General features: G+C 39.9%; 1 protein-coding gene across 3 annotated transcripts in view; it reads left to right on the forward strand.

Annotated features, from left to right (window-relative positions):
* The window catches only part of PTPRA (protein tyrosine phosphatase receptor type A), a 159,053-nt gene that overhangs the window by 55,114 nt on the left and 83,363 nt on the right, over window positions 1–20,576 (forward strand). The window contains exon 1 of one of the 3 annotated variants that reach the window (XM_042931461.1): window positions 13,895–13,969. The exons of the other annotated variants lie outside the window; for them this stretch is intronic. The gene's annotated coding sequence lies outside the window, so the exon portion shown is untranslated. Of the gene's footprint in view, window positions 1–13,894; window positions 13,970–20,576 lie in introns of those variants that run through there. 3 annotated transcript variants of the gene reach the window in all.

Raw genomic sequence — 20,576 nt, forward strand, 5'->3', positions numbered from 1 at the left:
AGTAGAAACCTAAGAGGAGTAGCACTCGACAGCTCTCTCTCCCTCACCTCAAGAGCAGATCCACCACTGTCAAGTCCTATAGTGCCTACTTGGAATGCTTTTACATCTCTGCCGATAGCCTAACCTTCTAACTGGGCTACTTAGATCCTGTCCTCTGTCCTCTGTCCCTAGCCAGAGTGTTCATTCTCTAGTGCTTGTACTCTCCAGAGGCTTCTGAATGCTTGCAGGACAAAGAAAAATCATCCCTTCTGTCTCTCTCTGTCTCAAAAATAAATAAATGTTAAAAAAAAAAAAATTAAAAAAAAAAAAGGGGGGCGCCTGGGTGGCTCAGTCGGTTGAGCGTCTGACTTCAGCTCAGGTCACGATCTTGCAGTCCGTGAGTTCGAGCCCCGCGTCAGGCTCTGGGCTGATGGCCCGGAGCCTGGAGCCTGCTTCCGATTCTGTGTCTCCCTCTCTCTCTGCCCCTCCCCCGTTCATGCTCTCTCTCTGTCTCAAAAATAAATAAATGTTAAAAAAAAAATTAAAAAAAAAAAAAAAGAAAAAAAAAGAAAAATCATCCTTACATGGTCCTGCTCCACATACATCTCCCAACCTTCTCTGGTACCATGCTCTTCATGCTCCAGATACAGTGGCCTCTTTCAGGCCCTGCTCCCACCATTGCTGAGACTACTAGCTAGAATTGAGTCTCCTGTCCTCCTTTCCTGTTTAACTCCTGTTCATTCTTCACATTCCAGTTCAAGGAATCAGTGCATCAGGGAGGCCTTGACTGAGCTTTCTTACTAGGTCAGGTTTTCTTTTTATAGGCTCTTGGAGTCCTATAATTCTTCTCCTAATACTAGTCACATTTGTCCATGAGGTGATTTGTTGAATGTCATTTTTTTGTTCTTAGACTGTAAGTTTCATGAAGGTAGGGATTTAGTTAGGTTTTGCTTGTTAATGTGTCATTGCTAGTGCCAGGAACAGGGCCTGACACATAGTAAATGCTCAATAAATTTTTTTGGTTTTTTGGGGTTTTTTGTTTTTGTGTTTTTTTTTTTTTTTTCTTTTGAGAGAGAGAGGGAGAATGAGTGGGGGAGGGGCAGAGGGAGAGCAGGAGAAAGAGAATCTCAAGCAGGCTCCATGCCTAGCACAGAGCCCAGTGCGGGAGCTTAGTCTCATAATCGTGAGATCATAACCTGAGCTGAAATCAAGAGTTGGGTGCTCAACTGACTGAGCCACCCAGGCACCCCATCAATAAATTTTTTTTCTAACAAATGCGTTTTTTCTTTTTTTTTAATCAGGAGTTTTACCAGCAGCTGTTTTAGCATCGGTCAGGGTAATCATGTGCCTTTTTAGTATTTTGCATTATTTTATTTATTTATTTATTTTTTTTTAAATTTTTTTTTTTCAACGTTTTTTATTTATTTTTGGGACAGAGAGAGACAGAGCATGAACGGGGGAGGGGCAGAGAGAGAGGGAGACACAGAATCGGAAACAGGCTCCAGGCTCCGAGCCATCAGCCCAGAGCCTGACACGGGGCTCGAACTCACGGACCGCGAGATCGTGACCTGGCTGAAGTCGGACGCTTAACCGACTGCGCCACCCAGGCGCCCCATATTTTGCATTATTTTAATGAGGATTTTTATTAACACATGTTTCTCTTTTTTAAAATGTTTACTTTTGAGAGAGAGAGAAAGGGAACAGAGGAGGGGTAGAAAGAGAGGGAGAGAGAGAATCCCAAGCAGGTTCCGCACCATCAGTGCAGTGTCCGACATGGGGCTTCATCTCATTAACTGTGAGATCACGACCTCAGCTCAAATCAAGGGTTGGACTCTTAACTGACTGAACCACCCATGTGCCCCAATGTTTCTTAATAATAGATCATGGTTAAATTTCTGAAGTAAAGCACCAGCAGGCCGGAGCCTCGAAAAAGTTGCAGTTCAAAGACCAGTCTGTTAGAGAATTTTCTCTGGCTTGGAGGAGGAACAGTCTCCTGTTCACGCCTTCAACTGATTAGATATAGCCTGCCCATATTATGAAGGCCAGTCTGCATTACTCAGAGTCCACTAGTTTAGTTTAGTTTTTTTAACAAAATACAAGAGAACAAATCTACACCTATATTTATTTACTTTTCAGTAAGTTTAAATCCTTCAGGGTTATAGCATCACACAGATTCTGTGGCCCATAGCTTTAGCAGGAAGGTTGCTTCGGAATTTGGCCCAAATCATGCCACTGTTTCCATGAGTTTGAGTTACTTTTCCCCCACATTACTCTGGTGTTGTTTGGTTTGCCACCAGGAGTCACTGTGTTGTTCTTTGCTTTGTACACACAAACACACGAAAACAGGGTCAAGACCATCCCACAAGTCACCGAAACTTGCATCCCGGTCACTGCTTCTTAGCTGCCAGGGTTGGGTGCCTGCACGGCTCCCTGACCTCCCTAGAGTGCTAAGAGAAGCAGGGTGCCAACCCCAACATCTCGTGCCTAAATACAATTCAGTTTCATCTCGAGCACAATCACCTTCAATTTTAAGAAGAGCTGTGTGCTCCCTCTGGTTCTGAAGACCCTGCTTATACCCAGCAAAGTTGGCCTTGGACGTATTTGTTGTTTTAGGGAGTCCTGTTCCCCGGAGGCCTCCACAGGTTCCAAGATGGTGGAAAGAGCAAGGTCCATTGGTTTAAATGTATATCTCATAAATATACCTTCACAGAAACATCAAACTAATATTTGAGTAACATGTGGCCTAGCCAAGTTGACACATAAAATTAATCATCACAGGTCTATCCCATGTCAACTTGTCACACATATGTATCTCCTGAAACCATATTTAATCTCTGAATAAAGACAGTAACAAGGTCTTGCTTCCACCTAACATGAGATAACTATCCTTCCTATAACCAAAAACTCACTAACCTTTTCCCCAGGAGAAGATGTAAGGCCCTTGGATGATGTTTACTTTTCTTCTTGATAACCTGTAGCCTAAATACTGTGATGTAAAGTTAACAATGCTGGAGTACTATGATCAGCTATTTAATCTGATATTATTCCCTGAATAAAATATTTCTGTATCTATTTTCTATTGTTGCCTATTTTCTATTGCAGAAGACCTTAAAACTTAGTAGCTGAAAACAGCGTCCATCTAATTAGCTTACTCTTCTTTGAATCAGCAAACTGTGCTGGGTTAGCTCTTTGGTTCCTGTGTGGTCTTGACTAGAGTCATTTGTGCAGCTGTAGCCAGCTCCTGGTTAGTCTGGGGGCTGAGATTGTCTCAGGCACATGTTTGGCAGTTAGTGTTGGCTGTCTGCTGGCCCGCTCTATGTAAAAAGGTCAGCCAGGGCTGCTTCATGTTCCGGCAGCAGTGTTTCCAGAGAGCAAAATGGAAGCGCAGGGTCTCTTGAGGTGTCAGCTTGAAAGTTATACCATCACTTCTGCTGCATTTTGGTGGTTCAAACAAGTCACAAGGCCAGCTCAAATTCAAGGGATGGGGAAATAAGCTCCACCTTTTGATAGGAGTGCCAGATTCTCATTATAAAAGATGTGTGTGCAGAATCAGTAGGAATTTTTGTAGCCATCTTCACAATCTACCACATTGTCTTTTTTTCTGACTGCTTAAAAAATTTTTTTTTAATTCTTCGTTTTCAGAAATAATCCTGTGGTATGTAAAGACACAGATTTCCATTTCTTTTATTGGCTTGGGGTTCTTAGGATTTCTTGAATATGAGACTTGATGTCTTTTGTAAGTTTTGGAGAATTTTCAGCCTTTGTCCCTTCAAGTATTTCTTCTGTCTTATTTCTCTTCTTCCTTTTATCTGGGACTCAAATTACTTGTAGATTAGATCATCTCATTGTATTTTCTTACCTTCCCTTTTGTATTTTTTATCCCCTTGCCTCCCTCTCCTTTATCATAGATACTTCCTTCCATTTCACCAGTTCTCTTCAGCAGTTCTTAAATCCATCTGTTGAGACTTTATGTCAGCTATTGTATTTTCTCAGTTTGAGAATTTCTATTTGACCTTTTTTTTTTTTTTTTTTAATAGCGTTGATTCTTAGCTGAAATCCTTAATGCTGTGGTACTGTTCTCATCTGTTTTCTACTGATTATCGTGTTATTTCCTCATGGACCAGACACTGTATTTTTTAAATTGTAAAAGTATTTTGAGACTTAGGATGATATCCTTTTCTAGACAGGATTTAGATTTGTTTCTCACCTTGCCTAAAGTTCTTAAATCATTTTAATACAGTTTCAGGGGTTGAGATTCTTTTAAATAGGACTTTAGTCCTACTTTAGTCCACTGCCTGAGATACCTTTTACGTGTGGGACACTTTGCCAAGTGTTGGGTAGGTTCTGTGAGCAGAGCACACATGGTCTTTGATCTACATTTGAGCACAGAATCTTGATTAAATGACAGATGGATGTATATACAGTCAAGTTCTGTGAAAACAACGAAAAGGTTGCTATGGTAGTGAATATTTAGAGTGGGGAGGGTATAGAGAATGGTCCTACCATAACTTAATTTCAGCATGTTTCATTTAAGCTGAGACCTGGCTGATGTTGAGAGAACTGGAACCAGAAGCTTCCAGGCAGAAGCATTTGTCAATATAAAGACTGAATGACACCAGAAAGAAGTGGGGGTAATGGCAGGGGGAGTGGTGGAGGGAGAATTGAGATTTAGAGTTGTCCCTCATCCCTCACCATTCTTCTCCTAGTTTCCTTCAGAAGATTAGTGAATTAAGAATTGATCAGTCTAGCCTCTAGATCTAGCTGTGTGGTCCTATACTAGTTACCTGATTCTTCATTCAAAGCAAAAGGGGGGGCTTGTGGGAGGAAGGTGAGGACTTCACATGGTAGTGGGATGGGAAGTAATGAAAGAAGTACATGAGGAGAGAGACCGTACTAGGTTTCTTCATATTCCTCATAAGTGTTTACACAGTTTGGCACATATAGTAAGCTTTCTGTAAATGCCTGTTGATTTAACAAAATTAGAACAGATGAGAAATTTTTTTTTAATGGGAAATCATAGAAAAACGAGATAAAAATTTTCCATCTTATTCCTTTATTTATTTATTTATTTATTTAAACATTTATTCATTTTTGAGAGACAGAGCATGAGTGGGGGGAGGGGCAGAGAAAGAGAGGGAGACACAGAATCCAAAGCAGACTTCAGGCTCTGAGCTGTCAGCACAGAGCCCAACACGGGGCTCGAACTCACAGACCTCAAGATCATAACCTGAGCTGAAGTCGGATACTTAACCGACTGAGCTACCCAGGTATCCCTTATTCCTCCATTTAAGGAAAAGAGAGCAAATGAGTCTAGATGAAGAAAGACCGTATTTATCTACCCTCATGTACGATAGGAGTTCTACCGACTAACCTGAAATGTTTTGGGTAACACAAGAAAGGTAGGTAAGAAAACACTTGAGATGTGAGCTCCTCAAGGGCAGGAGGTTCTCTCTCTGCATCCTTGCCTGGCACAAGACAAGAACTTAGTTGAACAAATGAGTCAATGATTGGTTCTCTGCTTTGAAGGAACGTAGGCTGTTCTTACCTCCCAAGACAGGTTTACCATCCATTTGCTTTGTATAAGGTCCAAGAAGAGATTAAGAAACTATTTCCTTTCATAATATTATTAGCCCAAACTTCTGATCTGATCAGTGGATTATAGAACTTAAATTTCCTCAAAGCCCAGCAGTCAGAGAACACGTTGTTACACTGAGGTAAACAAAAGCATACCTCTCAGAGCCTTATGAAGTATATTTTATTTCTGGCCACAGACTCTGGGTCTTGAGCTGATATTTGAGAGGGAAAGATTGGAACTTAGTAGACCTATACTCCCTGTATCTTAACTTTCCAACCATTATGTAAGGTTTTCTTTTTCTAGAAAGAGACTAATGTGGAATGAGAATTAATTCTCATCAGTAAATGCAAAGCTTTAAGTAGGTCATCTGACTTTGCTTTTGTGCACCACATTCACCCCGGTTATAAAAGGGCCTTTCATTAGTTTTCTAGGCTTTCATCACTCCCAGACTCTCCACAGGCTTTGTGAAAGAATTAAACTACCCTCCCCCCCCCAATGCCTGCCTCATGGACTCTTTCGTAGAGTACACACTGCCCTGTGTGCAGCTCAGTAGGGACTCTTGCAGACACCGAGTATATGAACAGTCCTCCTTCCAGATAAGAGATTTCAGTATTGGCTAGTGCCATAGCATGGAAGTCAGCGTCTGCCAGGAACTAATATACTGACTTGGCAGCCTAATTTTTGCCAAATTCATAGGCCAAAATTTAAATGTCTGTATTAAAATGATTTTTAAATAAAATGTGCCTCTAGATAATTTCCGTCTAAGCAGTTGGATAGGAGGCTGATGAATGCTTCAAATAACCTACATACCCATCATTTTTTTGAAAGAAGAGAAGCAGCGCTGCAAGTGTAAGTTTTGTCCGCAGGAATAGAAGAAGAAAGTAAATACACAATTATGGAGGGGCATTTAGCAAGCTGCTTGTGGCATAATCTGAAGGTAGTAAAGGGTTTGCATGGTACTGGTATTAAGATCCGTATCTCAAGGCAACTATAACTGTAGAGAGTTAATGATGTTTATTGATTTTTCAAGGACAAAGGCCTATCTGTTATAATAGATTCCAAATGATTCTGGTGAAATTAGTCTCTTGGGGCCTTCCAGGTGCCTGCTCTGTTGTTGCCACTATAAGATACTCTGACATCTTTTGATTTTAGTCACTTAAGTCCTTTATTTTTTCGAATCATCTTTAATGTCTACCATCGTTTCCTATCAAAGGTAGACTCTGGTTCAGCAGTTCAGCTATTCTCTTGCCATTACTCAACCCTGTTCCTTATAGTTCTGTTACATTCAGCCAGCAAACCTTAATACCGTGTTTTCCAAACCATCACTGCTTAGAGAAGTTTTCCGGAAAAGGATTCTTTTTTTTTTAAATTTATTTATTTGGAGCGAGACAGAGAGAATGTGAGTGGGGGAGGGGCAGAGAAAGAGAGAGAATCTCAAGCAGGCTCCATGCTGTCAGCACTTAGCCCACGCGGGGCTCGAACTCATGAAACTGTGAGATCATGGTTGAGCCACAATCAAGAGTTGGGCACTTCACCGACTGAGCCACCCAGGTGTCCCCAGAAAAGAAGTCTTGAAAAATAAGTCTCATGTCAGCTGGGTCCTTTTCTTTGATTTCTTGCCATTTTCTGTAGCAGCACTATTAGTCTTTGCTCTTTTTTCTTTCTCTCTTTCTCTTTCTCTTTCTCTTTTTCTCTTTCTCTTTCTCTTTCTCTTTTGTATTTATTCTGAGAGAGAGACAGAGTGAGTCGGGGAGGGACAGAGAGAGGCAGAGAGAATCCCAAGGAGTGTGGAGCCCAGTGAGGGGCTCAAACTCATGAACTGTGAGATAACGACCTGAGCCGAAACCAAGTCAGATGTTTAACCGACTGAGCTACCCAGGCACCCCAGTAGTCTTATCACTTCTTGAAAGTTTATTCCACTGTCTCCCCCTCTTTTTTAGCCTTTGACTTTTCTACATCACAAGAAATCTCAAAGATGTCAAACTGAAGCTCCTTCACTTTTCCTGTTCTTTCTCTTTTGTCTTCCGAGTCCTCATCAGCATATGCATTTGATTAGTCTTCTCTTAACCTAACAAACCCTTTCTTGAGTGCAAATCAGTGGCCATTTTTGCTTGGATATAAAAATCCTCTATCTAGTTACCTTGATACCCTATCCCGCCATTATTTCTTATGATTTGCCTGTAGGTTGTTGTGGATTTTTTATGTAAGTGATTGCATTTCCTGCAAATAATCCTATCCTATCTAATTTTTATTCTGATTTCTTTTTCTTATTGCCAAGGCTAGGACCTCTTATAAATTATTGAATAGAAGTGATAATGGGTCATCTTGTCTTATTCCTGATTTTAGGGGCACCTGGGTGGCTTAGTTGGTTGAGCATCCGACTTCAGCTCAGGTCATGATCTCACGGTGCATGGGTGTGAGCCCCACGTCGGGCTCTGTGCTGACAGCTCAGAGCCTGTAGCCTGTTTCAGATTCTGAGTCTCCTTCTCTCTTCCCCTCCCCTGCTCGTTCTCTGTCTCTCAAAAATAAATAACATTAAAAAAAATTTTTAAGGGAATGCTTTCAGTGTTTCCCTATTGAAAAGAGTAACTAGATAGTGTTACTGTTTTAAAATAGGAACTGTTTTATCGGGTTAAGGGAGCCCTCTATTCCTAATTCAGAAGGATTTTTTTAAATCATGAATTCATGTGTTTTTATCCAGTATTTTTTCTGTGTAAATGGAAATGATTTTATGATCTTTCTTCTTTAATATGGGTGAATTATATGTATAGATTTTATATCAAAACATATTTGTATACCTTTGATAAACACAGATTGATTGTGGTTTATCTTTTTTAAATACCAGAATGACTTCATTAATACCTTGTTTAAGATTTTTGACCTGTATTGATTATTGAGTGGAAGAGGGACTATGATTTCTTTTCTTGTAATGTTTTTGTTTAATTTTAGTGCCAATTTTCACTCACCTCTTGGAATGAGTTGGGGATTATTCCCTATTTTTTTCTCATCTATCATCTTGGCCTAGTGTTTTCTTTGTGAGAAAATTTTTAACTTTTGGTTCAAATTCTTTAATATAAGAATATTCCATTTTTTTAATTTCTTTCTGAGTTGATTTTTAAGTTCTTTCTTTCTAGAGATTTGTCTGTTTTACGTTTTCAAAATTATTTGTTGTTGTTGGTAATAGTTGTTGATAATAGTCTCAGTTTTCATCTGCTATATTTGTAGTTATTTCTACTTATATTTGTGCCTTCTCTTTTTATCTTTTGTTGATTTGTCAAGGAACTATCCTTGAGCCTTGTTTAATTTTTATTGTATATATTTTGTGTTATTACATTTGTCATTGATTGTCCCTAATATTAAAAAAATTTTTTTAACGTTTATTTATTATTGAGAGACAGAGACACACAGAGCGTGAGCAGGGGAGGGGTAGAGAGAGGTAGAATCCGAAGCAGGCTCCAGGCTCTGAGCAATCAGCACAGAGCCCGACGCGGGGCTCGAGCTCACAAACTGCGAGATCATGACCTGAGCCGAAGTTGGTCACCCAACCAACTGAGCCACCCAGGCACCCCAGATGGTCCCTATAATTTTAAACAACTTTATAATTGATATAAAATAAAACTGTATACACATTTAAAGTATAAAGTTTATTAAGTTTTGACATGTGTATGTGGTGAAACTATCACGACAGTCAAGAGAATATGAACATATCCGTCATTCCCCCAGTTTTTCTTGTGTACCTTTATAATCCTTCCCTCGTGCTGGTGCCTATACCTTTGTCCCCAAGCAAGTACTGATCTATTTTCTGTTGCTATAAATTACTTTGTATTTGCTAGGGTTTTATATAAGTGAAATCATGCATTATTGTACTATGTGTTTCTGATGCTTTGACCCCTGGGGCCTTACTCACCCTGGAAAGACTGCCCCTCTCAGGGTTAAGCAATTTCTAGAGATGATAAACAACTCACCTGCTGGTGTGCCTTTCATATGCAAACCAACCAATCCAGAGCCCACACCCCAACCACCTCCTTTTTAGGGCTTTCACACTCTGGGTCACTGTCTGCCTGATTTCACCCCCAACCAGGAGCTAGGCAATTAGGGATAGCCTTTAAACCCCAGAGCCCACTGTTATTATTCAGATTAGCTAATCCCAAACCTGTTTGCCTTGCCTCTGCCCGTGTTTTCCTGCTGAAACCACAATATAAAGTTTTCTTACTGGTATTTGCCCCTCACTCCCCCTGCCTTCTAACCAACCTAGTGCTTCCCCATGTGGCCCCTGTGTGGCATGGCATGCCACCTCCTCTTGGGAATTGTGAATAGCAAGCTGTCTTTTCAGTGGCAGTCATCTGATTTTTTGGTCTCATAACTGAATAATAATAAAACCTATGTTTTAAAACAAGTAATGCTCTCTTTTGTCTTGTTTCTTAGCGTAATTATTTTGAGATTCATTCGTGTTGTGAATGAATAAAAACATTCGTTTTTATTGCTGAGTATTCTATTATATGGGTATAACAAAATTTATTTATCCCTTGATCCACTGATGGAATTTTGGGTTGTTTCCAGTCAGCTATTACAAATAAAGCTTCTGTGAACATTAATGTACAACAAGCTTTTGTATGGACATACATTCCTCTTGGATAAATACCCAAGAGTGGAATGGCTGGATTGTATGGTAGGTTTATGTTTAACTTTTTTAAGAAACTGACAAATGATTTTGTCAAAGGGGTTATATTATTTTACATTCCCGTGAGCAACATGTGAAAGTTGTGACTTCTCCATATCCTTGACCATACTGGGTGTTAAAAATCTTTTAATTTTAGCCACTTGAGTGTGGCATTTTGTGTTTTACTCTGCATTTCCATAATGATTAATGATTTGTAGCATCTTTCATGTGCTTGTTTGCCTCACATATATCTTCTTTGGTGAAAATGTTCAGATTTTTTTCCCATTATTTTTTTGGGATCCTTGTTTTCTGACTGCTGTCTATATAAAAAAATTTACCATTTTAACCATTTTTAAGTCTACAGTATGGCATTAAGTTTCTTCATTATTGGATAGCTATGATCACTGTCCATCCCTAAAACTTTTCATCCTGCAAAACTGAAACTCTATACCTGTTGAACAACTCTTCACATCCTCCCCCCACCACCCCACAACCCCTGGTCACCACTATTCTACCTTCTGTCTCTATGAATTTGACTACTCTGTGTTCTTAATGTAAATGAAATCATACAATATTTGTCCTTTTGCAACTGGTTTGTTTCATTTAGTATGATGTCTTCAAGGGTCATCCATGTGGTAGCATGTATTAGAACTTACTTTTTAAAGCTGAATAATACTCCAGTGTATGTATATACCACATCTTGTTTATCCGTTCTTCCCTTGGTGGTTAGGTTGCTTCTACCTTTTGGCTATTGTGAACAATGCTGCCGTAAACATTGGTGTACAAATACCTGTGTGAGTCCCTGCTTTCAGTTCTTTTGGCTGTATACTCAGAAGTGGAATTGGTCTGTCATATGGTAATTCTATGGTTAATTTTTTGAGTAATCACCTTACTGTTTTCTGCAGTGACTGCACGATTTTACATTCCCACTGACAGTGCACACGGTCTGAATTTCTCCACATCCCTGTCATTTTCCCCTTCCTTCCTATCTTCCTTCCTTCCTTCCTTCCTTCCTTCCTTCCTTCCTTCCTTCCTATCTTCCTTCCTTCCTTCCTTCCTCTCTCTCTCCCTTCCTCCCTCTAATTCTTTCTTTTAATAGCCATTCTAATGGGTATTAAGTGGTGTCTCAGTTTTGATTTGCATTTCCTTAATGATTAGTGATTTGAGCATCTTTTCATATGCTTATTGGCCATTTGTCTGTCTTCCCTGGAGAAGTGTCTGTTCAAGTCCTTTGCTCATTTTTTTTGAAGTTTTTTTTTTACATTTATTTATTTATTTTGAGAGAGCGCACGCACACACACACACACACACACACACACACACACACCCCAGCAGGGTAGAGTAGGGGCAGAGAGAGAAAGAGAGGGAGAATCCCAAGCAGGCGGTGCTGTCAGCGCAGAGCCTAACGTGGGGGTTTGATCACACAGCGAGATGATGACCTGAGCCAAGATCAGGAGTTGGACGCTCAACCTACTGAGCCACCCAGGAACCCCTGCCCATTTTTAAATCAGGTTGACTTTTTCGGTTTTTGAGTTGTAGGAATTCTTTATATATTCTGATTTCAATCCCTTATCAGGTGATTTCCACACATTTTCTCCCATCTGTTGGTTTCCTTTTTATTCTGTTAGTAGTGACCGTTGATACACAGACATTTTTAATTTTGATGAAGTCCAACTTACCTATTTTTTCATTTTGTTGAACTGTACAGATTCTAGCATCATATTTAAAAAATCATTGCCAAATCCAGTGCCTTGAAGCGTTTCCCCGTATGTTTTCTTCTAAGAGTTTTACGGTGTTAACCTTTATGTTTAGGTCTTTGATCCATTTTGAGTTAATTTTTGTATATGGTGTAAGGTAGGGAGCCAACTTCACTCTTTTGCATGTGGAGACAGTATCCAGTTTTCCTAGAACCATTTGTTGAAAAGGTTGTCCTCCTTCCACTTTTGCACCCTTGTCAAAAAATTATTTGAGTATATTTGTGTGGATTTGTTTCTAGTTCTGTTTTATTTCACAGGTCTATACATTTATCCCTTTGCTAATCTCACACTGTCTTAGTTATGGTAGCTGTATACTGAGCCTTAACACTGGGTAAATGGATTTCTCCCATTTTATTCTTTTTCAAAGTTGCCCCTGGTTTGTTTTTATTTTTTATTTTACACATGTAACCTATACTATACTTTGGTTTCATATATCCAGTAATTTATTCCAGTGTATTTAAACAGCAGATATTTTCCCATATTGTTCTTTGTCTTAACTGCAATATAAATGTATACCAAACTGTTTGTTTGTTTGTGGAAGTAATCTGATTGACCTCCTTGCCTCCAGGCTTATTTCTCTCCAGGCCCCAAACTGAACCTTGCCTTAGGTATAACTTAAAGGCAGTAGAATTTAACCATCTGTTTTATAGCTTTGGTGGTCCTGCATTTCATGTATGGAAGTGAGCATCTCTTCAGGGCCTCAGACTTTTACTAGTTTTAGTGGGGGCAGGGGGCTCCTCTTCCTTTTATTTTGGACCTCTCTACCACATTGCCTTTCTCGAGAGAAGACCTGTAGTAACGCAAGTTGATTTCTGGTGTTCTAGGACTGCTTCACAAGCCCTTGGCCGTTTTTCAAGCTGTTTTAGCTCCATGGCAAGTATTCAGTGTGCTGTTCCCACCCCACCCTCTCTTAATGGCATGTATCAGTTTTCTACTCACCCACACCCACCTACTCCTGCCTCCTGCTCCTGTCAGATGTCTCTTGGCCTGGCTCTCCCATTGCTGCTATTGTCACTCTTACAGCTGTCTTCTTCCTTTCTTTGGCTACTGCCTGACTTCCGTGGCAGCTGCTCTGTCATTGCTTGTCTGCCATTCTGCCCCTTCTCCTACCCTCATACCCTGCATCCCTGCCCCACGTAGGTGTGTGATGTACATTCTCCGTGTTCACAACTAAGCTTTATCACCTTCCCCGTGGTATGCCGTGTCCCCAAAGTGGTCATCCTCCTGTTTATAGCATTATGACTCACCTAAGTGAGATAGCTGGGCCTTCCTTACCTTTGGCATCTTATTGTTAAGTCTTCAGTTCTACCCCCATGAAAGGCTTCCTGGACCCAGTTCCAACGTGTGTGTGTGTGTGTGTGTGTGTGTGTGTGTGCGTGTGCGTGTGTAGGCTTTGCCACACCAACAAGCAATTCTTGGACACCAGTGTGTTCAAGAACTCAAATGCATTCTGACACTGTCTACTTGGAGATAGAATCAGATTCCACAGGTAAGGGGCTCAATCCCCCAAGACCTCCCTCTACTTCAGATGACTGGCTGTCTACAAATTGGTGATTCCAGTAACCCCCTCCAACTCAGGAGGCCAGCTGCAAGTCCAGGTCCTTACCTGTACTTCTGACCAACTGGCTATAAATCAAAGGTTCCCAGGACTATCTCCTTGGGTTCGATTAATCTGCTGTAAGAGCTCACAGAACTTAGGAAAACCTGTTTACTCACTAGATTTTTTATTTTGTTATTACAAAAGATATTAAAGGATACAAATCAACAGCCAGATGAAGAGATACATAGGCGAGGTCTTAACAAGGGGCTTCTGTCTTTGTGGAACTTGGGGCTTGGCACAGTGGCAAATGGAAGTGTTCTAGTTTCCCAGTTTGGAAGCTTTCTGAACCCCCTTCTTTTTTGTTTTTTATAGAGACTTCATTACATGGGCACAATTGATTAACTCGTTGGTCATTGGTGATTAATTCAACCTGTAGCCCCTCTTCCCAGGAAATCCAGGTGGGACTGAAAGTTCAAATCTTCTGTTCATGGTTGGTTCCCATGATAACCAGTGTCCATTCTTAGGTGCTTTGCAAAAGTCACCTTCATTAATATAAACCCAGTTGTGGTGAATAGGTTTATTATAAATAGTGAAACACACATTTCATCTTTATGGCTCTGAACATTTTTGGGAACTGAGGGCAAGAGACCAAATATAACAAAAGATGCTCCCCTTGTCCCTGTCTGTCTCTCAGGACATTTTAAGGGTTTTGGGAGCTGTGAGCCAGGAGCTGTGAATAAAGATCAAATATATAACACAATGTTACATTAGTTTCAAGTGTACAACATTGAGATTCAACAAGTCTGTACATTTGTATATATTTCTTATAAATCACAGTGTCACGCCCTGTCAATTCTCTTATCAGATTCCTCTAGATATTCCTGCCCTGCCCTGAGGTCCTCCTGGTTTGTTGGCTAGGTGACTTCTGAAACCTTTGGTCAGAGCCGCCTTCTAACCTCAAACCACCCCAGTTGATCCTCATTCCTGCTGTCGTGGTTTCTAAAATCAAATTGTTCCAGTCAGTCTCCCTGTGCTTAAAGCCTTTGGTGGGTCTTGAGTGTGTTCCATGCAAGATCAGAACTTCTTATTGTGGCCTGGAAGCCCCTGTCTGATCTGATCACTGCTTCCTGTTACCTCACCACCTGCGTTACCTCCACACATCCTCACAGACCCCAGTCTTTCGTGTCTGTCATTTTCATACTCATTTAATGCATGTTTATTGAGGTCCTGCTGGATGCCCTCACCCAGCTCTTTGCCATTCCTGGAACCAGATAGGCTTGTTCAGGCCTCTGAGTCCTCTCGCTCGAAAGACTGTTTCTGCCATTCTCTTGGCTCACTACTTACTCTTTATCCTCCTAAGTTCAGTTCAAGAATTACCTCCTCTGAAAATTCCTTCTGGTTCTGCAGTTTCACCACCTCACCTTAATGTTAATCAGCTAGCATTATTTATGGCAGGTGATGATTCAGGGTTTGAAGAAATAGTTTCTTTGTGCCTCACAGCTGGCTAGGGAACTATATGGACGACAATGTTTTATCTAATCTTTCTGGTATTCCCAATGTTAGGTAAAGTGTGAAGGCAAGGACGTGAGCTTTGGAGTTTTAAATGCCCTGAGTTTGAATCCTAATAGCCACTCATTAGGTATGTGGCCTTGAAGAAATTCCTTAACCTGTGATCTTTAGATTCTTCATCTCTGGAGTGGAAGAACAGTATCTAACTCATTTTGAGGATTACATTGATTAAAGTATATAGAATGCCTAGTACTAGTGCTAAGCACCTATCAGGCAACCGTGGATTGTAGTTGTAAAAGTAGTTTTTGTTCTTAATAATAAATGATATAATGTTGATTGAATGAACTGTTAGCTGAAGGAATTGAAACCTCCTTCTAGGTGCTTTTTTTTTTCCCCCCCAAAAATTTTTTTTTCTTAACGTTTATTTATTTTTGAGAGAGAAAGAGAGAGAGACACACACAGCATGAGTTGGGGAGGGGTGGAGAGAAAGGGAGACCCAGAATCTGAAGCAGGCTCCAGGCTCTGAGCTGTCAGCCCAGAGCCCAATGCGAGGCTCGAACCCACAAACTGGGAGATCCTGACCTGAGCTGAAGTCGGACGCTTAACCAACTGATTCACCCAGGCACCCCTTTAAAAAAAAAAAAAAATTAACGTTTATTTGATTTTGAGAGAGACAGAGACACAGCCTGAGTTGGGGAGGGGCAGAGAGAAAGGGGCTTCCCCCCCACCCCCCCCCCCCCCGCCCCAGCCCAGCCCAAATCAAGAACCTGAACAGCTCTAGGAGAAGGCCCAGGCAGAGTTTGACATTCTTAGCTGCCACTTCTTTGTTTCTCCCACACCTGGGAGACCTCCTCAGCAGGGCTGAGAGTTGAATACTTACTTTTCTCACAGAGAGCTTCATCTCTGTGAAAAAGGTGAGTTTACTTAAAATCAAGGCTAGTACTTAAATGGTCATCTATATTGAATATCTGAAAATCAGTGATTGATTAATGTGAACACATTTAAGTCAGTCACTGCCCCATTACTTAGAAATCTATAAAATGGAAATAATCATCAATTAGTTTTCGTTGGTATTAGAAAGATTTATCTGTTTCTCCATTAGTCTTTACATTTTTAAAGGGTCAAGTGGTGATAAGATTTGTAAAGAGAAGTCAGATAGTCCTGGACTTGAATTCTGCTTCCACAATTTACCAGCTATGTGATCGTCTCTCAATTTCTTTATCTGCAAAATGAGAGTTAAGAAGAGTATGTAACTGGTAGAGTTGCTGTGAGATTTAACTGAGATAAAATGCCACATATTGAGATAATTTGTACCTGATGCTTCATCATATTTTATCAGTACTAATGTATTGAATATTGAATGCATAACTTTGAATAGGTGTACTCTTAATAGAAGCTATCACAACCAAAGTCTACACTCTGGGTAGATTCGTCAAACTCTCCTTTGCTAGTGGGGGCTTCACAATATTGATTCCTGAAACATTTTTTCTCTAGCAAGTGAAGGCAGCATTGTACTTGCTGGCAAAGGGGCTGAGAAAAATACATTCCAGAGCACTTTATCATTCCCATCCTAGGTGATCACAAGTCATAACATTTAAGAGTTGGTCTTCTTATTCCTTATAACTAGCTGTATGTATCAGGATTGGGGTTGGTTGTATATATCAGAAAATAAAATAGGTTTCTTTCTTTCTCATATATATGAAATCTGAAAGTAAGCAGGACTGGTATGACCCGTTGGTCAGTGTCATCGGAGAACTCAGTTTCTTTCTAACTCTCTATTCTGCTATTTTATGTCACTTCAGGGTCCATAATGGCTGCTGGGGCTCTAATCATCACATCTAAATTCCACATTATAGGAGAGAGGATAGGAGAAAAAAACTTCCTTTTAAAACCACCTTCCTAGAAACCTCATCATACACTGTAGCTTATAATTTCTTGGCTAGAATTGAATCACTTGTCCACAACTAGCTCAGGAAGGGGGCGTGTTCTCCTTACTATTACCACCAGTTTTCGCCCTTCTTCCTCTTAAATGAAGATGGCATGTCTCTCAGGACCTCTCAGGGTCCACTGACAGGGAGTGTATGTTTGATCAAGAACTATTTCTTTTTGGCCTGAAGCCAAAGGAATCGTTCTCTAGCAGATACTCAGTATGACTGTAATGATACAGGTTGTATATTTCAAATAATTTACCCCTGAAATGCATGTAAGCATCTATAATCGCTTGCTTATAAAGTTAAAATCCAAGATTTCTGTAGTTCAAGGGAAATACCCCTGCTTCCAAAGGTGCACAACACAGTAAGTTGCAGTAACGCCTTTATCAGCGTCATAGGGTTGGGGAGGATTAAGTGAGAGGAGGCATACAAAGTGCTCAGTGCAGATGGGGCTTTGAGACAGGACGGCAAGTGTGAGTGATTTAACAGTTAGTGGACACTGCCCACTGTCCCCACCACTGAGTATACAGCCTCCACATGTATCCCTAGAGAATGTCTCAGATCTACACTGAATTCAGATTTTAATAACATTTAGAAAATGTTGTTAGACCCTCAGATATCAGGAAAACGATAGTTACAATTTTTCAGAACTTCTTTGTCATATATCCTAGGGCTTTTAAGTATTGCCAGTGGCATCTTGGTTTTCCTCTGTTATTTGAATGTTAAACTTTCCAACACTCTAATGTATGTGCAATGGAACTGATTTTTTTTTTTTTAACTAAGAAATGCTTTTGTAATGAAATAAGGACTGTATATTCGCCCTTTTTCTGGGTGTGGTAGAGTAGGAGAGAAAACAGAATGTGTGTGCCATTGTGTCTAATAAATTAGGGAACTGCCCAGAGTTCATGACTCATCTCCCAAAGCCTCCCTGCTCAGTTATTCTGTAACTCACAGTTAACCAAAGGATTATGGTTCACAAGTGCTTTTTGAAAAATGACCAAAGTATAGATTTGAGTTTCTTCCTTATTTTGCCTTTCCTGAAATACGTAATTCTGTCTCTACTCAGCTAGTCTTGTCTAATCAAAAATGATATGTGGGATAGCGGAAGAAATCATATACAGCTAACTCTTCCTTAACAAGGCATGTATCCCTTGGATAAATGCCTAGTAGTGCAATTGCTGGGTCGTAGGGTAGATCTATTTTTAATTTTTTGAGGAATCTCCATACTGTTTTCCAGAGTGGCTGCACCAGTTTGCATTCCCACCAGCAGTGCAAAAGAGGTCCTCTTTCTCCGCATCCTCGCCAACATCTGTTGTTGCCTGAGTTGTTAATGTTAGCCATTCTGACAGGTGTAAGGTGGTATCTCATTGTGGTTTTGATTTGTTATTTCCCTGATGATGAGTGATGTTGAGCATCTTTTCATGTGTTGGTTGGCCATCTGGATGTCTTCTTTGGAGAAGTGTCTATTCATGTCTTCTGTCCATTTCTTCACTGGATTATTTGTTTTTCGGGTGTTGAGTTAGGTAAGTTCTTTGTAGATTTTAGAAATGAACCCTTTATCTGATATGTCATTTGCAAATATCTTCTCCCATTCCATCGATTGCCTTTTAGTTTTGTTGATTGTCTCCTTCACCGTGCAGAAGCTTTTTATCTGATGAGGTCCCAATAGTTCATTTTTGCTTTTGTTTCCCTTGCCTCCGGAGACATGTTGACTAAGAAGTTGCTGCGGCCAAGATCAAAGAGGTTTTTGCCTGCTTTCTCCTGGAGGATTTTGATGGTTTCCTGTCTTTCATTTAGGTCTTTCATCCATTTTGAGTTTATTTTTGTGTAGGGTATAAAAAAATGGTCCAGATTCATTCTTCTGCATGTCGCTGTCCAGTTTTCCCAGCACCACTTGCTGAAGAGACTGTCTTTATTCCATTGGATATTCTTTCCTGCTTTGTCAAAGATTAGTTGGCCATACATTTGTAGGTCCATTTCTGGGTTCTCTATTCTGTTCCATTGATCTGAGTGTCTGTTTTTGTGCCAGTACCATACTGTCTTGATGATTATAGCTTTGTAGTGTAGCTTGAAGTCTGGGATTGTGATGCCTCCTGCTTTGGTTTTCTTTTTCAAGATCGCTTTGGCTATTCGGGGTCTTTTCTGGTTCCATACAAATTTTAGTATTATTTGTTCTAGCTCTGTGAAGAATGCTGATGTTACTTTGATAGGGATTGCATTGAATATGTAGATTGCTTTGGGTAGTATCAACATTTTAACAATATTTGTTCTTCCTATCCAGGAGCATGGAATCTTTTTCCATTTTTTTGTGTCTTCTTCAATTTCTTTCATAAGCTTTCTATAGTTTTCAGTGTATAGATTTCTTACCTCTTTGGTTAGATTTATTCCTAAGTATTTTGTGGTTTTTGGTGTGATTGTAAATGGGATCGATTCCTTGATTTCTCTTTCTATTGCTTCATTGTTGGTGTATAGGAATGCAACCGATTTCTGTGCATTGATTTTATATCCTGCAACTTTGCTGAATTCATGAATCAGTTCTAGCAGTTTTTTGGTGGAATCTTTTGGGTTTTCCATATAGAATATCATGTCATCTGTGAAGAGTGAAAGTTTGACCTCCTCCTGGCTGATTTGAATGCCATTCCCATAATATATACTTTAAATATCTCATAATTTTATATATCAATTATACCTCAATAAAGCCAAAATTAAAAGATTCCTTTCACAGTGGCAGCGTAATATAATCAGGAATTAATGCAAGAAGACATGAATAGGACAAAAAAAATGAGTAAATACAGTAACACCTTAAGGAACATTTTCTGAAAAAGTAAATGGAGGGGCACCAGGGTGGCTTAGTTGGTTGAGTGTCCGACTTGATTTCAGCTAAGGTCATTATCTCATGGTCGTGTCAGGCTCCGTGCTGAGCATAGAGCCTGCTTGAGATTGTCTCTCTCCCTCTCTCTGTCTCTGCTCCTGCCCCACACACCCTCTCTGTCTTTCTCCCCTCTCAAAATACGTAAACATTAAAAAAAATAATAAGTGGGGAGAATACTGTGTCCCAGGATTATAAAATTCAGTACCATAAAATGCCATTTCTCTCTGATCTGGTTATTTTATCAGTCTTTTATTATAAAAATGTTCAAATATAGAGAAAAATTGAGACCATTTTTTACCCACCCCCACCACATAGACCCAACAATGAACATTTTATTATACTTGTTTTATCAAATTATTTGTCCATCTATCTGCCATTCCTCTGTTCATTCATATTCATTCATCATTCATATTGTTTTTAATGTATTTCAAAGTAAATTGCTTATATCAGGATACTTCTTCCCAAATACTTAAGCATGCATATCATTTCTATTTGTTTATGGGTGGAATTGTCTTCAGAGGTGAAATTTATGTGCAAATGTACAAATGTATTTCCCTATCAAAATACAGAGTATCATGCTAAGCAAAATAAGTCCATCAGAGAAAGAGAAGTCGTATGATTTTACTTACGTGTGGAATTTAAGAAACTCACCAGATAAACATAGGGAGAGAAAAGGAAAAATAAGATAAAAACAGAAATGGAGGCAAACCATTAGAGACTCTTAAATACAGAGAACAAACTGAGGGTTGCTGG

The sequence above is a fragment of the Panthera leo genome, chromosome A3 (genome assembly GCF_018350215.1).
Source record: "Panthera leo isolate Ple1 chromosome A3, P.leo_Ple1_pat1.1, whole genome shotgun sequence".
Classification (NCBI taxonomy): Eukaryota; Metazoa; Chordata; class Mammalia; order Carnivora; family Felidae; genus Panthera; species Panthera leo.